The sequence below is a fragment of the Varanus komodoensis genome, unplaced genomic scaffold, assembly GCF_004798865.1.
Source record: "Varanus komodoensis strain SLA01 unplaced genomic scaffold, ASM479886v1 scaffold33, whole genome shotgun sequence".
In the NCBI taxonomy this organism is placed as follows: domain Eukaryota; kingdom Metazoa; phylum Chordata; class Lepidosauria; order Squamata; family Varanidae; genus Varanus; species Varanus komodoensis.
In genome coordinates this window covers 7032618-7041507 of record NW_025335817.1, presented here as the reverse complement: position 1 = coordinate 7041507, position 8890 = coordinate 7032618, and positions in this window count along the sequence as shown.

The following is an 8890-nucleotide window of genomic DNA, read 5'->3' as shown; positions in this document are numbered from 1 at the left end:
TGGAAAAGAGTGACAGGTGCAAAAGAACAAGAAGACACTCTGCCCCAGTGGAAGCAGTGGAGCTCTTGAACCAGTTTCATTTACTTGAGAATGAAACTCAAGGGCCACCTGCCATGGAAGAACTGAAAGATATTCCATGCGACACTGAACAAGATGCAAAGGGTCAACCAAGTAGTGCAATGATACCGAGGCTTGCAAGAACAAGAAAGGAACAGAATTAGTTGTGGGAGACTCTCTGTCATATGGGATGCAAATATCTATGTCGGGATGACCTGTGGACGCATCAGGTATGCTGTCTCCCTGGAGGACAGATTAGTGATATCAGTCAGAGATTGCCAAGGCTCATACAGCCCAGTGACACACATCTCTTCCTTCTGATAAATGTGGGAACAAATGACACTGCCAAGTGGAGCTTTGAAGAAATCACATCAGACTTTGAAGCTGTAGGGAGAAAAATCAGCAATTTGGGGCTCAGATAGTTTTCCCTTCAATCCTTCCAGTTCTTGGAAGTGGAATAGGCAAGGAAAGAAAAAAACTCAAAGTGAATGCCTGGTTATGAAGGTGGTGTCAATGTGAGATTGTATTCTGGGTCCACAGACTACACTTCCCGGAAGATGGACCACTGGCAAGGCATGTGTTGCACCTTACAAGGACTGGAAAGAATCTGTTTGGCCCCAGCATGTAAAAGTTTATTAGGAGTGCCTTAAACAGAATCTTATGTGGGCTTAACAACAGACAAAAGCTTATGCACCACAACAGAGAGAGCAGCTCTTACAGTGCCCGATAATAGTCTTCCAAAAATGTAGGAAGAAAGCTAAACTATAAAGCATGTGGTCTTCAGTGTCTATATACTAAGGCCAACAGTATGGGAAACAAACAGCATGAACCTGAGCTATAATATAGGAGGGCGAATACGACCTGATTGGTAGAACTGAAACTTGGTGGGATGACTCTCATTACTGGAATTCAACAACTAAAGGATATAAGGCTTAAGCTGTTCAAGAAGAACAGAAAGGGAGGAGAAGTCACCCTGTATACATATCTCTGCACAGAACTACAGGGGGATGAGCTTAGTAGTCCCATTGAGAGCATCTGGAATAATATAACTGGAGCATCTACAATAATATAAATGGAGCAATGATTAAAAGGAGCACAGTGGTTGGTGGTTACTGACCACCCAGGCAGGGAGAAGATGATGATGAAACCTTTGAAAAGCAGATTGCCAGTGTTTCAACGAGGCATGATGTTGTCGTTATGGGGGACTCCAATTTCCCTGATATCTGTTGGGAGATAAATTCTGCCAAACACAGCCCTTCCAAGAGCTTCCTCTCATATGTGGCTGAAAAATTCCTCCAACAGAAAGTGCAGAACGGAACAAGAGGAATGGCTATCCTCGACTTGATACAAACCAACAGGGAAGACCTAGTGGGCAAAGTCTGGGGGGAAGTGACAATTACATACTTGAATTCTTGATTCTAAGGAAAGCAAAAGCCACATGTAGCCAGACATGTACCCTGAATTTTAGGAAAGCCAGTTTTAATAAACTCCGAACAATGATACATAAAATTCAATGGCAAGTGATTTGAATGAGAATAGGAGTCCATGATGGATGAGAATGTTTGAAAAAGGAAGTTCTAAAGGCAAATTGCAAACAATCCCAACAAGGAAAAAGAGTAGAAGATAACAGAAGAAGCCCATGTGGCTTCACAAAAAGGTTACAGATGATCTGAAAAAAAGGAAGTGGGAAGAAGACCAGGCTACAATGGAAGAATACAGGCAGGTAGCACAGAATTGCAGTAAAAACGTCAGGAAGGCTAAAGCTAGGAATGAACTGAGGCTGGCGAGCGATGATAAAAGCAACAAATAGCCTTCTCAGATTCTGTCCAAAATAAAAGACAGAGGGACGATATGGGGGTACAGCTACTAAATGTAGCATAATGATAACAGATGACAAAAAAGCAGAAGTTCTCAACTCCTACTTTGACTTGGTCTTCTCCCAGAAGATCTATGACCTTCCTGATGAAGGGGAAGTACGTGCTGAAGGAGCAGGATGGCCACTCCAGATTGATAGGTAAATAGTCAAGGATCGTTTAATTGGCTTGAATGAAGACAAATCTCTAGGGCCTGATGATCTCTATCCTGGAGTCATAAAGAAGTTGGCAGAAGAATTCTCTGAATCATTGTCTATTATTTTTGAGGGACAGGGGAAGTGCCTGATGACTGGAGAAGAGCTAATGTTGCCCCTATCTTCAAGAAAGGAACAAAAAGAAGAACCTGGGAACTACAGACCAGTCCTTTTGACCTCAGTCCCTGGGTACATTCTGGAGCAGATTATAATGTAGTTAGTTTGCAAACACCTTGAAAACAATGCAGTGATTACTAGAAGCCAGCATGGTTTCCTCGAAACTGATTCCATATTTTGATTAGGTAACTTCCCTGATGGACTGTGGGAATGCTGTGGACATAATCTACCTTGACTTTGCCAAAGCTTTTGGCAAAGTGTCCCATGATATTCTGATTAGCGGACTAGCTAAAAGTGGGCTAAATGGAACAATGATCAGGTGGATCCACAGTTGGCTACAGAATCAGACTCAAAGGGTGTTCATCAATGGCACCTTCTCAAACTGGGGAGAAGTAACCAGCGGGGTACTGCAGGGTTTGGTCCTGGGCCTAGCACTCTTTTATTAATGATTTGGATGAGGAAGTGCAGGGAATGAGGATCAGATTTGCAGATGACACAAAACTGGGAGGGATAGCTAGTACCCTGGAAGACAGAAAGAAGACTCAAGGAGATCTTAATAGTTTGGAATGCTGAAAATGAACAGAATGAAATTTAGTAGGGACAAATGCCAAGTTCTGCACCTAGGAAAGAAGAAGCCAAATGCATTGTTACAAGATGGGGAATACTTGGCTCAACGATACTGCAAGTAAGGAGGAGCTTGGAATTGTTGTAGATCACAAGTTGAATATGAGTCCACAATGTGATGTGGCTGCAAAAAGGGCAAAAGCTTAGGCTGCATTAGTAGAAGCATCACTTCCAAATCCCATGAAGTCCTAGTTCCCCTTTACTCAGCACTGGTTAGACCTCATCTGGTGTGCTGTGTCCAGGTCTGGGCACCACAGTTGAAGGAAGATGCATGCAGACAAGCTGGCAAGGGATCTGTGGAGGGCAACAAGGACGATCCGGGGACTGGAAGCAGCCCTGTGAGGAGAGGTTGCAAGAACTGGGCATGCTCGAGAAGAGAAGACGAAGAGGAGATAGAATTGCATTGTACAAGTACTTGGAAGGCTGTCACAAAAAGGACGGCCAGGATCTCTTCTCAATCATCCCAGAGTTCAGGACACGGAATAACAGGCTCACGTTACAGGAAGCCAGATTCTGGTTAGGTATCAGGAAATATTTCCTGACTGTTAGAACAGTAGAACAGTTGGAGTAGAACAGTTGGAGAACCACTGGGAGCCACTGCTCCTTTCTGCACTGATTTCCGCCCCTTTTGTCGGAGCATGGATTGGGCAGCCCCCTCTAGGGGAGGCTGTCTTACCAGCACCTTGCCCTCTCTCTGGTGCATCTGGGTAGGAGCCCTCTTTCTGCCACAGGGAGTGCTTGGCAGCTGTGATGGGCCAAACTTAGCCACGGTCACGACGACTGAAGGGAGCAGCCTCATTCTCCCCACAGTGTCTCCTGAAATACTGCTGGAGGACTGAGAGGGAAGGAGATGACGAGAGAATGGAGACCTGCCACCACACGCCTGATCGTCTGCAGACCCATCAAAGTTAAAAAAGCCCAAAAAACTAACCATGGTTAAGCACACAGGGTTGCTCATCCTGATATGTGAACCTTGCCACTGGTTTCTTCTTTTAAGACCCCACAGAAATGGCCTTCCTAGAACTCATCCTTCAGCCGGCCTAATGTCACCATTGATGTTTCAGTTAACCATGACTAAGGTGGGAATAGAAAGGTGATGCAAAGCCACTCCCATCACTTAAGTGGAAAGATTAGGGCTATTAAATCTGCACCGGGGCATTTTAATTTACAACCATGGGTTAATGTGTTTAGTATAGGATAAAGTTATGTAAAACCAACCACCCTTTGGTGAAGGCCAAGATTATGCCATTTCAAAAACTGGAATGTAACATTAACTTCACTCACTCTTCTAAGTAATTCCTGGCTCCATTCTCCTTGGCGGCTCCAAGTCACATTTAATCTGCATAATTGGGAATGTGGCCATTCACTTTGGAGGCACATATATAAGAGTTGTGTTATCTAACGCTCTTTCGAATGCTTGCTCTCATGAGACGGAGTTCAAACATGCTTAGGCCCCTAAAACAGGGTGGGAGCGCATGTTGTATGGTAGACAGCTTACAGGAAATCGAAGTGTGTTACACAAATGACATAACTGAGGCTGACCTGGGTTTTCCAAATTCCAAAAACAAACCGTCCTTGGGGACCTGTTGTTCACATATGTGAGAATGCATATATTTTGATCGTGTTATTCTTGAAAGTGCTGTGCTGTTTCTTTTATTATGGGCGTATTCCAGACATAAGAACATATTTATTCCAATTAAGTCAAATGAATTTGTTATTTAAATGTTTCTTAGCCACTTTTCAAGACTGCTCTTTCCAAGGCAGATTGTGAGATAAAACAATAACATGCTATACAAAATTATACAAGTACTTGTAAAAAATCAAACAGTTTGAACATAATTAAATAGTTGACTGCATTCTAACATCAGGAAATAACATGAAAGCTTTTCAATTAAAAGCCAAAATTGAGCATTTTTCATGCAAGTCCGAAATATTTGGAAAGCATATTTGAAAAGGCTGTTTTAGGCTTTGCCCACAGTTCCCTATCAGACTTTCAAAGTTGCATGAGGATTTGAATTTGAAGCTGGCTTCTCAACTGCAGGCTGGATTCCTGCGCACCTGGGAACAAGCTGCAAAACCTACCTGTGTTTATAGCCACAAAAGATATGGGGAAGATGGGAAAACTTTAGGGTTGACACCTGTTGCTCCTCCTCCTCCTTCGTGGTCTCTGTGCATCTGCATGGAGCCCATTGTTAAGAAGATTTAAACTGTCCCGAGATGGTTGCTTCCACAACACTGCCTGCCAGCGTCTCAGTACCAGACCTCTGCAAAGCAGCAATCCGGTTGACTCCATCCACCTTCGCCGAAAGCGCTGCCTTGACATTTGGGCCTGAGCTGACTGTGCTGTTGGGAGAGTGGCCCTGCTGGCAAGAATCAGATGGGACACCCCTCACCTTCCTCGGATGGGTATGCTTGCTAGTTGCCCCTATGTGAGATGCACAGAAACCACGGAGAATAAAGGCCAGTTGCTTACCCAGCGCAATTGTCATTCTTTGAGTGGTCATCTGTGCATTTACGCAACCCAGCCACCTACTCCACTGAGAAGCATGAATGGCTCAGCGATCCACGTCATGTCTTTGTTCCTGTGTTTTTTTCTTTTCTTAATAAGAGTAGGGTACTCCTCTGCTGAATGTGGCACAGGTGCTGCTGATTCTCTTGGTACCAACCCTTGTGGTATTATTCCCCAATGCGGAGTGGGACTGTTCTGCTGTACGTGGGGCTGGTACTGCCGTTCCTTCCTTAGTCCCGAAGACGCTGTGCGGTCTTGTTGGAACTGAGGGAAATGGTGGGAGCCCCTTCCTTTTATACCTATGCTGTGGTGGGGAGCTGTTTCTGCTGAAATGCTCTCAGTGATTACATCTTCCTGACAACAGCCTTCGTGCAGGGGCACGGCCCATGTGCGTGAAAGGACAGGTGACCACTCAAAGAACAACAGTTACTCCTCAGTAACTTGCCTTTATGGACTTACTACCGTGGCAGCTTCATTCACAATAGAAAACTTTTTCTAGGAATGTAAGAAGAACCATTCTGGGTCAGAGAAAAGGTCTATCAAGCTCAGCATCCTGTTCCCATCATGGTCAATGAGATGCCCCAGTGGGGAGATCTGTAAGTAGGAAATGAGTGCAATAATTCCTCTTTGTTCATGTTCCTCAGCATGTAGTACTGAGAGACAGGCTGCTTCTGGTATTGGAGACGACATCTATCCATCATGATCCTGATTAGCCTTATCCTGTACGGATGGAGCTGGTCCTTGTTTTACCCGAAGAAACGAAGTCTCAACAATCCATGGTATGCATCACTTTCTTTGGTGATGTTAATGATGCCACTTGAATCTCATGCTGCAGCCTATGCCGTAAATCGCCAGCATTCTGCTTTAGATGCCAGATGTTTCCTTCACTGCATGGAACACTTGGATCAATGGGGACCAACGAAGAAATGATAAATTTGCTGGAAAAGAAAATTGCAGGGACATGATGCATCTGCCTCTCCTAAAAAATAATACATAGCTGTTTTATTGGAACAAAATAATCAAAAAGCCACCTTAGGTATCATACATTTATGAGGACTAACCAAAAGGTCTCAAAGTAACGAGCTTTTATGCTCCTCAGAACTCTTCTTTGATAAATGAAATGGGCCTCAAGTTAGAATATACAGTAAGTAGCGGCATGTTGTGTAAAAGCTACTAAGTTTTCTGTTTGTAATAGTCTTAAAATGGAGTGCTAAAAGAATTGGGCAGGGTTGACTACATTATCCTGTGCCAGCTGGGTGCTAAACGAATTTGAGGTTGCACCAAGGTTAGGTGAGCAAACAGTGATGTAGTGGAGGAAGAATGAAGGGGAGCGAAGTTCTAGGGATTTGTTTGTTTGTTGTTTTGTTGAGAGCAGGAGTGGTGACGTCTGAACATCTCCAAGGATCTCCTTGCTCTGGCATGTGAAAATGACAATAAGGCTTTCAACTCTCTTATGTTCCTTAAGTTAACCTATCTCAGGATCCAAGACATTGTATCCTTCACAAGGATTTTGGCTACAGATCAGCTCCCCAAGACAAGCTTCTGGTGAAGGATACAATGTTTGTGACAGATTAGCACAGAGGAAGACAAAGATGAAGAAAACCATCAAGCAGAGGAGAGACCCTGAATTTTCTTTGATGGAATTTCTCCTTCATTCTGCTAGTTTTAATAGTAATGCTTCTTTGCGAGGAGATTGTTCGCAGTAGTCATGAAAAGCTAACGGCTGCTATCCGTAGGCTGAAGCTCTGATGTCAAAACTGGATGTGTTTCACAAGTTACACTGTTTGGGCCAAAAATATGAGCACTGCCAAGTTCAATGGAACTTACTCCCAGGTAACAAACTGATATTTATATTATGCTGTTGGTGTATAAGTTCATATGCATTCAGGTAAGTTTTACTTACTTAAATACTCTACCCCCTGGGGCAACCCCCCCCCCCCCGATGCTTCCTCAGTTTCCTGAAAAATGTAAGCCCTGACAGGAGCTCACCTCCTTCTCCACCATTAAGGGAGTGGCTTAGTGAAGCCAGAGAGTAATTTTAGGGTGTTCCCTTGGGAAAAGTCACAAAAGTCTTCTAGTTGGAAGGCATGCAAGACTCTGCCCTCTGAAGTGAAGGGTTCTCTCCAGGTGATGGAAGATCACCTTCCTTGAGTATTTTGGGGGAACTCTTGGGTAGAACAGTTAGGCTGCAATCATGTACCCACTTAATTGGAAACAAGCTCCATGAATTTAATGGATTTTCTGCTGCATAGACATTTGTAAGCTGCTCAGGGCAAAGACAGGTGTGGAAGTGCGTGGAAACACATCTTATTCTTGAACCTCGTCTACCTCAAAGGGTTGTTGGTGGGATGGAAGAGTAAGACACTTTGAGTTCCTTCCAGAAGCGCTGGAGACAAGAGAGACACCACAGCAGCCTCTTCTCAAGCCTTTCCGGTCCCGCCCGGCTGATGGCAGCTCCCAGAGTGGCGACAACCCTGGAAAAGTGGTGGCACCTTCCCTAAGGGGCTTTGCCAAGGTGAGTGACTCGCACGCGGGCACCTCGACCGTGGAGGGGGAGCCTTTCCGGCGCCTCGCTGTGCCCGCAGCATGCCTGCCGCGCCCCGTCGCTCCGGGCACGGGCAGGGCCCCCTCTCCCGAGCGGGCGGGCGGGCGGCCACGGACGCCCCGCGGCGAGCGGGCACAGCATCCCGGCCGGAGGGGAGCGGGCGCGCCTCCCCGCCTCGCGGGCCCGCCTGCAGGGATCACGGGAAAGGTTAATCGGCCGTCTAGACGGCGGTGCCATGCGCGCGGTGCCCGCTTGACCCACTTGCCCGCGGCGGCGCCAAGCGGGGGGGGGGCTTGCGCGGCCGCCCCCCGCCCCGCCTCGCCTCGCCTCGCCCCGCTTTGTGCGGCGGCCCGCGAAAGGGCGCGCAGGCGGGGGGGCGCGCGAGCGGAATCCGAGACGTGTTTTGCACGAGGAGCGCGAGGGCGCCGCCCCCCCGGCCCCCCCGTTCCCCCTTTTCTTCTTGGGGGAGGTCTGCGCTTGGCTCAGTCCTTTCCGTCTCTCTCTCTCTCTCTCGCGAGAAAAAAGACGCGGCGAGGACGCGGCTCGCAGAGGTGGGGGAGAGCGGGCGCGGGGACGGGGGGGCGAGGGAGGGGAAAAGGCGGAGGAGGAGGCGGCGGCAGAGCGCGGCGAGCGAGGACGGCGGGCGGCACGAGCGCCGCTGGATGCAGCGGCCGAGGCAGGACGAGCCGCGCTCCCCGCAGCGCCCCCGGCAGCGGCAGCGGCGCCCGTGCGTCCCGTTCTGCCTGCGAGCGCAGGAGGTTCCCCGCGCGGGCTGCTGGAGAGCGGGGCGCGGGCGCGGGCGCGGCCGGGCGAGGTGGCGCGGGACTGACAGCCGCCCCTGCGTCCCCGCCGCCGGGATGCGCCGGCGAGGCAGGCGAGGCGAGGCGCGCCACGCCGCCGCGCGCCCCGCTGGAAGGCGGCAGGCATGGCCAGGAGGGGGGCGGCTGCCCGGGGGCTTCGCCTCGCCTCG